At 39.6% G+C, this 14,336-nt stretch overlaps 1 protein-coding gene across 6 annotated transcripts in view; it reads right to left on the minus strand.

Moving 5' to 3' along the window:
* The window catches only part of XPOT (exportin for tRNA), a 154,642-nt gene extending 140,310 nt beyond the window's left edge, over positions 1-14,332 (minus strand). For all 6 annotated transcript variants that reach the window (XM_061204741.1, XM_061204737.1, XM_061204731.1 and 3 more), the window contains exon 1: positions 14,111-14,332. The gene's annotated coding sequence lies outside the window, so the exon portion shown is untranslated. The remainder of the gene's footprint in view (positions 1-14,110) is intronic.
* Between the last annotated feature and the right edge of the window lie 4 nt (positions 14,333-14,336).

The raw sequence follows: 14,336 nt of genomic DNA on the forward strand, positions 1-14,336 counted from the left end.
ATATCATGATGATAACCACATCCCAGTAGCTGATCCACCAGACTGGCCAAATTTGGGATTTATCAAGGTACTGCTAAAGAATTCTAAGGACAAATTCTTGCAGCTGTTTTCAGCCTTGAACATGATTGGAATATCAATCTATAAGCTGGAGGTGGCACACGTTGGAGATTTATTGAAACTACAGGATCCCAGATTTTACAGTGGCAAATTTGGGCACCCTGGCTATTAAAATAAAGAGGCTATGCCTACGTTTAAACCTTTTAAAAAAGAAATGTGAAATAACAAAACATTAAAAATAGAAATGAAAGTCATTGAAATGCAGAGCAATTATATAGATGACAATTAAACTGAAATGTAAGAATGTATTCACGAAAAGGCTATGATAAAAGATTATCATTCACTCAAGGCGTTATAATAAGGAGGCTTCCCAGGCTGAGTGTTAATTGAATATAAGGTGGGGGGAGGGGCCTAAAAAGCTTTCTCAGTTTGAAGTTCAAATCTGTGGAACTCCCTGTCCTCACGGCTTTAACTCAGACCTGACATTATTCACTTGAGGAACTGCTGCCAAGCTTGTCTTTGCATCCAGGCAGAAAACAGCACTGCAAGTCTTTACAAAAAGCCTCTGGGCCTTGAGTGGCCTCACTGATGAAAGTTAATTTACTAGTCTACTTGCCACTTACATGTTAGTCTTCTAATAAGATAGTGTCTCAGAGTACCTAATCTCTGTCCTTTCACCCCCTCAACCTGAAATCCATGTTGGGCCAGCCCAGTCAGGAAAATGGCCTAGTTTTGATCCCCTAGATAATTATATGAGTCTTTTTTCTTTTTTCTTTTTGGCTCTGTTGCGTGGCTTATGGGATCTAAGTTCCCCGACCAGGGACTGAACCCAGCAGTGAAAGCGCAGAGTCCTAACCACTGGACCAACAGGGAATTCCCAGGGGTCATTTTTTAAACCAAATTTCTGCTGGGTGACTCTCTCTATAGCTTAGAAAGGAAGACATAGCAGAAATAACATTTATTCAATTCAGTCAATCAGTATATATGTTTTAGTGCCTAATATATTCCTAGCACTGTGCATGATGCTACTAGGGAGAGAAGTGTCAGAGGCTAACAGTCAGAGATATAGGATCAACACAAATAAAGAAGGTATAAGACAGTACTCCTTTGTACGGACTGTGCTAAGAAGGCACCCTGTCAAACTGCCTTGTTACCATGGTGACAGTTACTAAGAAATGCACAGATCCACATACGAACAGGTTACAGAGTTGTTTTGTTGTTGTTATTGTTTTTAAATATGCAGTTTCTCCAGTGAGATGAATGGTTCTTAATATCCGTCTCCAATTTTCTGTATGAATTCTCTGTATTCACGTCCTTAAAGAGCATGTCGACCCATCCATGCTGACCCTGCACAATTTGGGGGTTTTCCTGTTGCTTGGGGATCAGGCTTTAACCCTTCATGTGTAGTGTGGAATAACCTCAAGTGTTCCAGGCTTCTAAGTTTACCTGACTCTAATACACAGGTATGATTTCCCAAGGATACCCCAAGGTTCAGAAGGAATTCTTTTTTTTTTTTTGCAATAATAACTAAAGATGTTTATTATAGCATTATTTATACCATATTCTATCCAACTCTAAGAAGGAATTCTTGATCATCTCTAAATTCCTGCTTTTCAGTGGCTGCTGTCTCCTCTTTGCCCCACCTCATACTAGCTGTGACCACCGTCCCCTCCTCATTTATCCCCCAAGCACCATTACATCCAAGTGGTTCTTTATAAAAGACTTTTACTGAAAGTCTGGGAATTATAAGAGTAAGTAGTATTCTGTATCACAGGATAGGAAATATACATACCCAAAAGTTCTATGGCCATTTTCAACACAGCGAATTTCTCACTATATTTTCCTCTCAGGCTCTGCCTGCTGCCATTTTACTCAGATTTCCTTCTCCTTCATCTCTTTTCTGAGTTCTGCAGGTCCAAATCGCTGTAATTTTATAACTCCAAGCAATGTAATTCTCATAATCAAACCGTCCCCCATATAGACTAACTCACAATCCCCAAAGGCCCATCTTTTTTTTTTTCTCTCCTCAAACAAAATCTCCATTTACCCCAGAGGTGAGTTTTGCTGTTCCCCTAGAATGTAAAATAGCAGCTAAATATAACTATTTTTTAAAAGTTACTTATTTTCTTTCCCTGCTTACACACTTTTTGGCTTAATTCTCCCGTTTAATCTGTACTCATGGTAACTTTTTTCTTGAGACTGTCTGAACTACAGATGTAAAGTCAAAGTGTCAGAAACATTTTGCATTGTGCATAGGTCATTCATATGTTTAGAGAGAATTTTAGTTCCTTTTTTTTCTTTTTAAAATTCATTTTCTAAAAAAGTGATTGCTCAAAGATTGAGAAAAACTATGGAATGATTTGTGATTTTCTGATTGCCCTATAAGAGATACATAGGGAGCAGAATAAAAACTGGTCCCCTGTAGAAAACTCCCTACTGTATCTGGCATTATCCACAGGCCAAGACCCTTTTATATGCATGCAACACAATTTTCATAAAAGAAACCTTTTCACATTCAGTCACAGGAGTAGACGCTTGGGCAGTGACCACAGCTCTGCTTTAAGGATAAGAATCTTATCTTTGACTATAGTAATGTTTCCGGAAGTGCTGAGTACTGATTTCTCGGAGGCAGCCCTCAATTACATTTTAATGTCATCCCCAAAAGAAAGTAACATATGACAGTAAGTACAGTCTCTTGTGAAGATGGATATTTCCCCTTAGAAAGATCTCAATCTATGTATCTATACATACACCCCTGGACTAGGTACCATGGAAGATGTGAGAAAACAATAAAACAAAATTGAAATCCCATAGGAGCTTAGAATTCAGAGGGTGAGAAAAGTTTCACTATACAGAAGTAATAATTATTGAATGAAAAACAAAGTAGAATTTATTCACAGAGTTCTGGAATTTTAGAATTAGAAGTATTTTAAAGATTATTCACTGATATGCAGAGGAGAAAACTGGAGCCCAGAAGGGTTAGGAGTTTACCTGAGGTCACACAGTGCATTAGTGGCAGAGCCAGGAAGAGACCACAGATATCAAGAGCTTTGTCTACTTTACCACACTGTAACAACTATTAAGCATCAATTCTATGCAAGGAAATATACAGCTTGAGATTATAAATGCAAAATGCCTAGCACAATGTGTGGAACCATCAGCCGTCATCATTATCATAATCATCATCACAATTATAATGGTTAAGAGTACAAATTTTGTGGGCAGAAGACCTAAATAGATACTTCTCCAAAGAAGACATATAGATGGCCAAGAGGCACATGAAAAGATGCTCAACATGGCTAATTATTACAGAAATGCAAATCGAAACTACAATGAGGTATCATCTCACACCGGTCAGAATCGCTATCATTTAAAAAGTCTACAAATAACAAATGCTGGAGAGGGTGTGGAGAAAAGAGAACCCTCCTGTTGGTGGGAATGTAAATTGGTGCAGCCACTGTGGAAAACAGTATGGAGGTTCCTCAAAAAACTAAAAATAGAGTTGCCATATGATCCTGCAATCCCATTCCTGGGCATATATCCAGAGAAAACTATAATTCAAAAAGATACATGCACCCCAATGTTCATTACAGCACTATTTACAATAGCCAAGACATGGAAGCAACCTAAGTATCCATTGACAGATGAACAGATAAAGAAGATGTGGTACATATATACTGTGGAATACTACTCAGCCATAAAAAAGAATGAAATAATGCCATGTGCAGCAACATGGATGGACCCAGAGATTATCATACTAAATGAAGTAAGTCAGAAAGAGAAAGACAAATACCATATGATATCACTTACATGTGGAATCTAAAATACGACACAAATGAACTTATCTATGAAACAGAAACAGACTCACAAACATAGGGAAAAGACTTGTGGTTGCCAAGGGGGAGGGGGATAGGGGAGGGATGGATTGGGAGTTTAGGATTAGCAGATGCAAACTAGTATATACAGAATGGATAAACAACAAGGTCCTACTGTGTAGCACAGGAAACTATATTCAGTATCCTGTGATAAACCATAATGAAAAAGAATATGAAAAAGAATGTATATATATGTATAACTTAATCACTTTGCTGTACAGTAGAAATTAACACAACATTGTAAATCAACTATACTTCAATAAAATAAAGTTTTTTAGTACAAATTTTGGTATTGGAACTGGAGGGTTGCAGTTCTACCACTTACTGTGTAACTGTAGATGAGCTACTTATCTTCTCCAAACCCTAGCTTCTTCATCTACAGAATGGGAATAAAAATAATATCTACCTAACAGGATGGTTATGAGGATTATATATACTTCTCACATGAGTATGTTCAAACATTAGCTGTTCCATTTATTAACCTATATAGGTATACAGAGAGACAAAGATACACACATACAGAGTATCGGTGGAACTTCTCTTTGCTCTGCCAAAAAGAAAGCCAGAAAGTTAACATTTTTTTAGCTTTTACTATATACAGATATCAGTACACAAAAGTATGAAGCAAAGAAAATAGGAAAAGAAATGCTATTTGGGATATTACAATATAGAAATTGCTTACTATTCTCAACAAATATACACCAAGTTTCTGTTTTCAAGGAGCTTGTAACCTAGTGGCGGAAGAAACCAGGCTGTTACGATATGGAGTGATATACACATCGCAAAGCTAGAGTTAAGAGCTGTGAAAGCTCACAAAAGGGTATCCCATTCAGTAAGAGCGGAGGCAGAGAAGGGAGTCTCAGAGAAGGTTTCTCAAATAAAGGAATAAGGAGCTGGCCAAAGATGAGAAGAGTTGGAAAGTGCCTAAAGCTACAATCCAGGTGGGTCCTCAGGATCCATGCCAAGCCTCTAGGGTGCCTTCTTACGCTGCAGGTGTTAAAGAAGGAAAAACCACACCTCCCCCATCTCCCTGCAGTTAGGGTTCTGCTTCTGCCAGTTAGAAGGTGGATCACAGGCTGAAGCCACCTGCTTTGTTTCTGCTGGCGAACTCAGCTGTGAACACGTTGGGCTTTTCTGCTACGTTATTTCAGTGTCTAGGTACTAACTCCACAGGCATTGCGAGGTAGTCACCGAAGCAGCAGTGGCTTCCTGATCCTTGGATTAACAGTTACAGTGGGATGTCTTTGAACTCAACAGTTCCAATGGAGTCCCCTGATTCCCTGTCTCTCTGATGATTGCAGAGGTAGCAGCTTCCCTGGTAAACCAGCCCAGCCGTCTTGTCCTAGTAATCATTCCTGCGGGCCCCACTTTATCCCTTCACCCTTTCCAATAACTTTGTAAGCTCCTGATTCCCCGAATTAAATCCCTTCCTGCTTAAAATGATGTGAATGGTTCCTATGGCTTGAATCGAATACACCAAAAGAATACAAAAATGCAAAATGTGCCATGAATAATATTATTTGCAGGGGTCAGCAAATAATGGGCTAAGATAGTAAATAGGTATTTTAAGCATTGTGGGACACTTTGATCTTGATCTCTTCTTCTTTCCCCTGCCCCTCCTAAGTGTTAAGCACATTCCCATTATTGTGCAACGACCTCCAGAACATTTTCATTTTGCAAAACTGAAACTCCATACTCCTTAAATAATAATCCCCCATTCCCCTCTCCTGGTCACTGGCAACCACCATTCTACTTTTTGTCTCTCTAAGGTTGACTACTCTAGATACCTCACATAAGTGGAATCATACAGTATTTGTCTTTTCCTAACTGGCTTATTTTATGTAGCATAATGTCCTCATAATCCATGTTGTAGCATGTGACAGGATTCCCTGCCTCCCTTCCTTTTTAAGGCTGAAAAATATTCCATTTTATGCATATACCACATTTTCTTTATCCATTCATCTGTTTATGGACACTTGGGTTGCTTCCACCTTTTGGCTATCATGAATAATGCTGTTATGAACATGGGTGTGTAAATATCTCTTTGAGATCCTTTCTTTTGGATATATACCTAGAAGGGGGATTACTGGATCATACGGTATTTCTGTTTTTAGTTTTTTGAGGAACCACCACACTGTTTTCCATAGGGGCTGCACCATTTTATGTTCTTACCAACAGGGGACAAGGGTTCCAATTTCTCCACATCCTCGCCAACACTTGTGATTTTGTTTTGTTTTTTTGATGGTAGCCATTCTAATGAGCATGAGTGACATGTCACTGTGGTCTTGATTTGCATTTTCCTAATCATTAGTGATGTTGAGCATCTTTTTATATGCTTTTTGGCCATTTGTATATCTTCCTTGCCCATTTTTAAATTGGATTCTATTTGTTGTTGTTGTTGAATTGTAAGAGTTCCTTACACATTCTGAATATTATCCCCTTATCAGACACATGATTTCCTTGGGTTGCTTTTTCTCTCTGGTGCTCTGCCAGTCCAGTTTTAGGCCATGCTCATGAATGGAAGTCTAGTCTGGAGCAACTTGCTGGCAGTCTGGCCAGATCTGGAGCCATCTTCCATCCTAAAGACACCAGTGGGAATAAGCCAGAGCATCCCTATCTTGGACACTTCAGGTCTTAGATACTCTGATTCCTTATGATATCGAAAAGTATCCCCATGCTTTACTTTGAACCAGAACAAGCCAACCTAAGGTTTCTGGGGCTGCCAAATTAGAAAGAGCCTCAAGACTGGGTATGGGAGTCATGGAGGTAGACTCACCAGATTCAGGTTTTCCACTGTCAAGTGCCTGCCACTAGAAAGCTGAAATCAAACACAATTTTCACATCTGTTTTGTAATTTAGCGCTGCTCCTTTTACTTCAAACAGTAGTTCAGTTCATCTTCTTTGATTCTCTCTGTTTATCCTGAGGGGATAAAATATCCCAACCCCAGAGACCTTAATGATTTCCAGTAGAATACATAGAGAGTTAATGCATGACTTAGTCTAAAATACAACCCAGTTCGCACAGTACTTGCTTCAAAAAATCCTTGCTGATTCTATATTAGTGGGTATGAACTCCAAGGCATGCTGCGTTTGCTAAAATATCCTATTTGAAGAGATACGATTCTAATTCATAAAAGGTCTATTTCCTTTTCTAACTACTACTGCCTTTTGGAAGACTTTAGGAAGCCTTATGTGCATTATTTTTCTGGTCCCCACAAGAAAAGGAAAATGGGGCAGTTAAGGAGAGAGCTGCATAAGGTCAAGAAGAAGAAACACTGGAAATGAAAGATCCTAATTCTCTTCTTCCCTGACTTTTATGTTAAGTTGTTGCTATTCAAGTGCCTACATTCAAGTGTTTATCACTGCATTACCTTTAATCATGAGTATCAGGGATAGTGACATTTATAAATGATTTCAGCTGTAAGTAACAGAAAACCCAAACATAAGTAGGTTAAAAAAATAGTTTTTTTCCTCATCATAACAAGAAATCCAGAGATAGGTAGTTGCTGGCACTGGTTTAAATGTTCAGCGATCTCAAGGCTAAAAGTCGTTCATTTTCTTGACTTTTCGCTCACGGATGAAAGATGGCTACCAAAGCTCCAGACATTCTATTCTTTACAAAGTAGAGAGAACAGAGAAGAGATGATACCAGTTCTGGCTGTGCCATTTTATTTGGAAGGCAAAAGGTTTCCTGGAACTTCCCCCTCAACCTCAGGAATCTTCAGCTTACTTCTCGAAGGCTGAAACTTACACCACTCCCAGGTGTAAGCAAGGCTAGGAAAACAAAATACATGGGAATATTTGGTTTTCCCACCCCAGAAGCAGGCAAGTGAGAGGGAAGTTGGCAATGAGTCTTGGTCTGCCAAGTTTTAGGGTTTGCCACAGTGAAAACCAGGAAACACCAAAATATTCAAGAATGCAAGACTGACTAAGTGTAACGTGCCATATGAATCCCAGGTAGCTGTTAAAAACTGTGGTACAGAAAAATACTTAGTGGCATCATGCAAAATTATTCATAAAATGCTATCAACTAAAAAATTAACATATAAAACAACAGATGAGAAAACATCAAATTTGTTGGGGTGACCTAAGTTTAGATAGATTTTTTAAAATAAATAAATTTATTTATTTATTTATTTACTTATGGCTGTGTTGGGTCTTCCTTGCTGCACGCGGGCTTTCTCTAGTTGTGTCGAGCAGGGGCTACTCTCCATTGCGGTGCGTGGGCTTCTCACTGCGGTGGCTTCTCTTGTTGTGGAGCACGGGCTCTAGGCACACGGACTTCAGTAGTTGTGGCACGCAGGCTCAGTAGTTGTGGCTCATGGGTTCTAGAGCACAGGCTCAGTAGTTGTGGCACATGGGCTTAGTTGCTCCGTGGCATGTGGGATCTTCCCGGACCAGGGCTTGAACCCGTGTCCCCTGCATTGGCAGGCAGATTCTTAACCACTGCGCCACCAGGCAAGCCCTAGATAGATTTTTAAAAGTTAAATAGATATATGCAAAAAGAAAAAAACTGGAACTTATACTCTGAAAATGTTGACTTAGGTTGGGTTTTCCAGGAAACAGACTCTGAGGCAGAGATTTGCTTGCAGCTGGTTTAGTGGAGAGTGCTCTGAGGAGCAGCACCTGTTGCGCAGGCAGGACTGGGCAGAGGGAGAAGGTGAACTGCAGGGCAGATGCCACAGAGGCTTTAATTGGTTCCATTGGAAGTTCTGAAGCTGAATGTCCCAGACTGTCCCAACTGAGGGACTGTGCCTTTTACCTCCACAAGTGATCAGTCATGGGATTTGGACTGTCCTCAGGGAGGGGATATAACCTAGCGTGAGGCAGTTTCCTTCACAGAGGCAATTTTGGAGAAGAATTCAACTGTGAGTCATCAGCAGCCAACATTCTTGGCAGCTGTATCTTGAGATCTGGGCAGCACACCGCAGCGTCCACCAGAAATGTCAACAGTGATTATCTCTGGGTCTGGGGATTAAGGTTGGTCTTCTCTCTTTTTAAAAATATTTTCCAAATTTTCCATAATGAATATAACATTGTTCTAAGCATTAAATGAGTTAATTCATAGAAGGCACTTAGCACAGTTCCTGGAATTTATTAAACACTCAATAAATTTAGCTATAATTATTTTGTATATATATATATATATATATATATACACGTGTTCGTGTAACATTTTAAAGAGAAAACATAAATATGGATATTGTCAAGAAGAATGTATGAAATAGGATTAAAATAATAACAGAACTTGCTGTTCCTTTTGGCTTATTATTTTTTAAAATATTTATTTATTTGGCTGCACTGGGTCTTAGTTGCAGCACGCAGGATCTTTGTTGCCACGCACAGGAACTTAGTTGCAGTGTGCGGGATCTTTAGTTGCGGCATGTGGGATCCTTAGTTGGGGCATGCAGGATCTAGTTCACTGACCAGGGATCTAACCCGGGCCCCCTACATTGGGAGCTTGGAGTTTTAATCGCTGGACCACCAGGGAAGTCCCTGGCTTATTTTTTTTTAAATCTGTGTTTTAATTTATGAAATTCTTTCTTATGACATTGTTTCTTTCCGGCATGTCCAATAGAACTTTATGTAATGACAGAAATTTCAGGGACTTCCCTGGCAGTCCAGTGGTTAACACCCCACGCTCCCAATGCAGGGGCCATGGGTTCGATCCCTGGTCAGGGAACTAAGATTCTGTATGCCGCACGGTCAGTGTCTGTGCAGCCCAATATGGTAGCCACTAGGCACAGCTGGCCGCTAAGCACTGGAAATGTAGTAGAGCAAATGAAAAGCCAAATTTTAAATTTTATTTAGTTCCAATTCATTCAAATGTAAATAGCCACATATTGCTAGTGGCTACCATACTGGACAACGCAGCTCTATACCAATATTAGGCAATGGTTATTTAGAGAATAGATCTAAAATATTCTTTCTCTAAGTTTAGATTCGTTCCTCAACTCACTACCCTGTATAATCTCCTACTTGTGATTTCAAAATCACATTTTATTTACATGTGTAGAAAAACAAAATGGGAAGAGTTAATTAAGTGTACAAAAAAGGGTTGTTGGCGGTAGTGGTGGTCAGACTTTTAAAATATACAACAGGGAAAGTAATTTAGTTGAAAGGTGCTAAAGAGCTACATAATGTATTGCTAACTGTATGGTATCTTTTAGTAAATAATCCAAAGAGAAAATGAAAGAGGTTGTTCCATATCATATATCTGGTTCCTCTTCGTAAGCTAAAAGAGACTTCTCACGAAAATCATACTTTTCAACCATATTGTCCATATAAAAAGGGAGATAACTGCAGAAACAATTTGAAAATGCCTGAATAACAATGTGGAAGTCTCTTACCTCTTAGATGGGAGGCATATGTATATGGTGGGAGACATATGTATCTGGGGATAACTCACTAACAGCAGCCAGGTTTGTGGAGAAAAGAGACACAGATCTTGGTTTGCATCTCACCCTGCGAGTTACTGGCTGTGCATACTTTGAACAAATTACTTAACTTCTCCATAATCAAATGGTGATAGCTACACCTGCCTTGAAGATGAGTTGAAAGATTAGTGATATGTAAAGCACCTGGCATATAGTAAGTGCTAAATCAATGACAGTTTTATTATTATGTTAGTATAATGTGAAGAAAACAGATCAGCAAAAAGGAAGTAAGCCCAAATACTTAAAAACTGGGGTAGGAATTAACTGGAATAATCATTAAATTGTAAAATTATTTTTGGTATATTTTGTTTTATGTGTATTTCAACCACACAAAATTTAGTCAACTGTTTATCAAATGAATGAAAAAAATGGATGTATGAATAAATGCCTTGCCTGTTTTTAATATCATTTTGCCTCCCAAATCGGTTGTTATCACTAAGATGGTTTTGTCACTGGCATTGTCACTAGGGAGATTTTCAAAGACTCTGTAAAGAGCAGTATCAAATCAATGGTCTTTTCTAGACTTAACAGGAGAGATTAGGGCTGATGTTAAGAAACAACTTCTTGAGCAATATTACTAATGGAGCAGTTAAGAGCTTCCATCCTTAGATATTTTTAAGAAGACAGATAATACTCCATGCTGGAAATGTCATCATCATCTGTGGTAGCTAGCTTCCAGGGTAGCCTCCACTGAACCTTACTTCCTAACCTTCATGTCTTTCCCTAGTCTGCCCAAAGTCAATCAAGGATGGTCCTGAATATGGCTGAGGTGATGTATGACTTCCAAGGCTATGTCGTAAAAAGCGTTGCAGCTTCTGCTCTGGTCGACCAGATTGATCATGTGCTCCAGGATAAGCCAGTAGCCATGCTGTGAGGAGGACACTCAAGCCATCCCAGGGAGAGGCCCATGTGGCCAACAGCCTGTGCCAATCCACTGGACATGTAAGACAGCCACCTTGAAAGCAGACTCCCCAGCTTCAAACAAGTCTTCAGATGACCACAGCCCTAGCCAACATCTGACTGCAACCTTTTGAAACACTGAAACAGAAATGCCCAGTTGAGCCACTCTTGAATTCCTGACTCACAGAAATTGTGAGAGGGAATATATGACTTTTATTGTTTTAAGTCACTAAGTTTTGGGGTTATTTGATACGGAGTCAACATATCATCATTGGCAAACATTTATTGCTACTGTCCAAAATGTCCTGCTAATGGGCTGAACCAGATGACCATTTTTTTTTTTTGAACCAGATGACCATTTAAGGTAACTTCTATCTTTGTAACATCAACGTTTTAACAGCTTATCATGTCGTTAACTCAGTATCTTTTTCCTATAAAATTCCTATGAGACAAGGAGAATCAGCCAATCAAATATTTAACAAACATCCATTAAGCCTGTGGAATTAAAGAACATCAGCTAAAACTGGAGTCAGGACACACCTGTAGGGAGAGCTCTCACAGCCGTGCATCATCAATTACTCCAAATTCGAAGAGACATACCCCTACATCTCTCCCACAGGAAGGTACTCCCTACTTTACTATGCAGAAGGAAGAAGAAAACCATCTTTCTGGCCAACCACAGCCCAGCCAATCAGAGACTGTAGCACCCCAACCAATGAGAAGCCTCTATACTTTGGACTGCCAGCTTCCTCCGGTGAACTCTTTAGTTATGATAGCCCCTACCAAGGCCCCCCTTTTCCCTATAAAAGCAAGCTCCCCTTCCATGTTCTCTGGATTTGCCTGTGGTCCACCACAGTTCCCATAACCTGAATTGCAATTCCTCTGGCTATTCCCAAATAAACTTGTTTTGCTGGTAGAATAACTGGCTATTATTAAAGATGATAAATTCAAGGTATTTATTACTCTAGGTGCTCTGCTGATTAAAAGGTATGATGATGCTAATGATAAAAATAACAATAATAGTAACAATAATAAGCATTACTAATATTTATTAAGCATCTACTTTAGGCACTGTGCATATACTCTCATTTAACCTTAATATACATTGCCAAATGTTTTCCAGGAAGGTCATACCAAATTACACGCCCATCTGCAGTGTATAAGAACAGAGTCACTGCATGTTTACCAGCACTTAAAAAAATTTTTTTTTTAATCTGATAGGTGAAAAATACAATAGTTTAATCTGCATTTCTATGATTCCTAGATCTTGACATGTTAAGCACATCAAACCTTTATCTGACATACATTACAAATATTTTCCCCCCAGGTTGGTATTGCGATTTTTTGAAATTTTTACAGTCAAGCCAATCTCTTCCTTTGTAATTTCTTCCAATTCTTTTGTAATTAGGTTCTTCTCTATTTCTAGATCAATTAAATTTTCACTTGTATTTTTCTAGTTTGTTTATGGTTTTTTGTTTTTTTGAGTTTACACAGTAATTTATTCTGTTAGACTTTTTTTTTCTTCTCTATTTTTTTAAGTGGAGTATAGTTGCTTTACACGCTGTGTCAGCTTTATGTTTTGTTTTTTACACATGTAATTATTTTTTGTTGCAGGATACAGGGCAAAAGTCTTTTTTCCCCCATAATCATGTCTCCACTTATAAATTGAATAAGTTTTCTTTTCCCCACTGATTTATGATGCCACCTTTACTATCTAAGGAATTCTTATATTACTTGAGTATGTTTACGGTCTTTATAACACTCTTTCACTGTCTGTCGGTTTTGGTGCTAGTACTGCACTTTTTTGATTACTTACATCTACTCATTCACTAAGGACCACCACATTCTCTTCCAGGAAGCCTCCCTGATTCTCCCAAAAAGATACCATTGCTGCCTCCTTTTTCAACTTTATAACATATAAAATTTCACCTTATATCACAGTTAACAAAGTTGATCTTACCCAATTATATTCTTGAGAGCAAACAACAGGTATGCTATATATTCATTAAAATCAAATTATGGGATTTGCATTAAAAGGTAACAATGGCAGAACCGATCTCGTTTGACAAAAAAATGAAAATAGGCAATTCCCTCATTTGTCTAACAAAAATCATTGTGCCATCCATGATGAAAAAATTATAAAGGTGAATGAACCCTAGATTGTGCTTTAGGGAGTTCACTTAGTAGGGGAAAGACACATGAAAATATACGTGCTTAAATACACTATGACTAAAGAGTATAAAATAAAAAAACAAAGAAAGAGAAAGGTAAAAACTAAGTGAGCAGTGGGGTAGTGTTCCAAGCAGTGAACATATCTATGAGCTGGGTTTATGGTGTTTCTTAAATGTTTGAGGATTTGTAATTAATCTGAATGACAAAGTGCATCAATTCAGATTCTTTAGCAGAAGTTACATTAACGTAGCCTTCATTCTGAGAACTTTTTAAGGAAGCCTAATATAGTGTGGGTAGTACGGCCAAGCCTAGGAGCAGCTCTGCTCGGAAGCCCTTTCGTTAGCACGAACGCGAGATGACTAGAACCTGACAGAGGCGTGAATTAACCCACCACGGGTGAAAATCAGACATGGGGGGTGAGAGATAAACCTTACCCACCTGAGGCTTCTACTCTATAAACCACTTACTGGAGTTGGTTTAAAAGCAATGAGGACTACAGACTCCTTGTTGTGAGAGCCAGCACAGTTCCAGGCCCAAGGCTCACCTCGCCGCGCGCCTCAGGCCCCAGCCGAGTCCCGGCCAGATGTTAGGACAAGAACTACTGACGTCACGGAAACGTGACGTCACCAGCACTGACGCAGTCTAACAGGGAGGGGCCTCTCAGCTCACCTCAGAACGCCGTCAGCTCCACGGAGCAGCGAGCTGGCTGCCTCGCGCTCTGCCCTGAGGGTCCGAATAGTCAGAGCTGCGGGAACCGAAGCGCCGGAGTCGCTCAGGAGCTAAGCAGCGGCCATCCCTCTCCCGCCTTGACCCTTATCCGCGTCCTCTCTAAGGCCCAGGCGCGGTCCAGGCGGCCGCACGCTCACGAGCCCGCCGCTTGCGGCGGTCACGCGCA

This window comes from Eubalaena glacialis, chromosome 11, assembly GCF_028564815.1.
Source record: "Eubalaena glacialis isolate mEubGla1 chromosome 11, mEubGla1.1.hap2.+ XY, whole genome shotgun sequence".
In the NCBI taxonomy this organism is placed as follows: Eukaryota; Metazoa; Chordata; class Mammalia; order Artiodactyla; family Balaenidae; genus Eubalaena; species Eubalaena glacialis.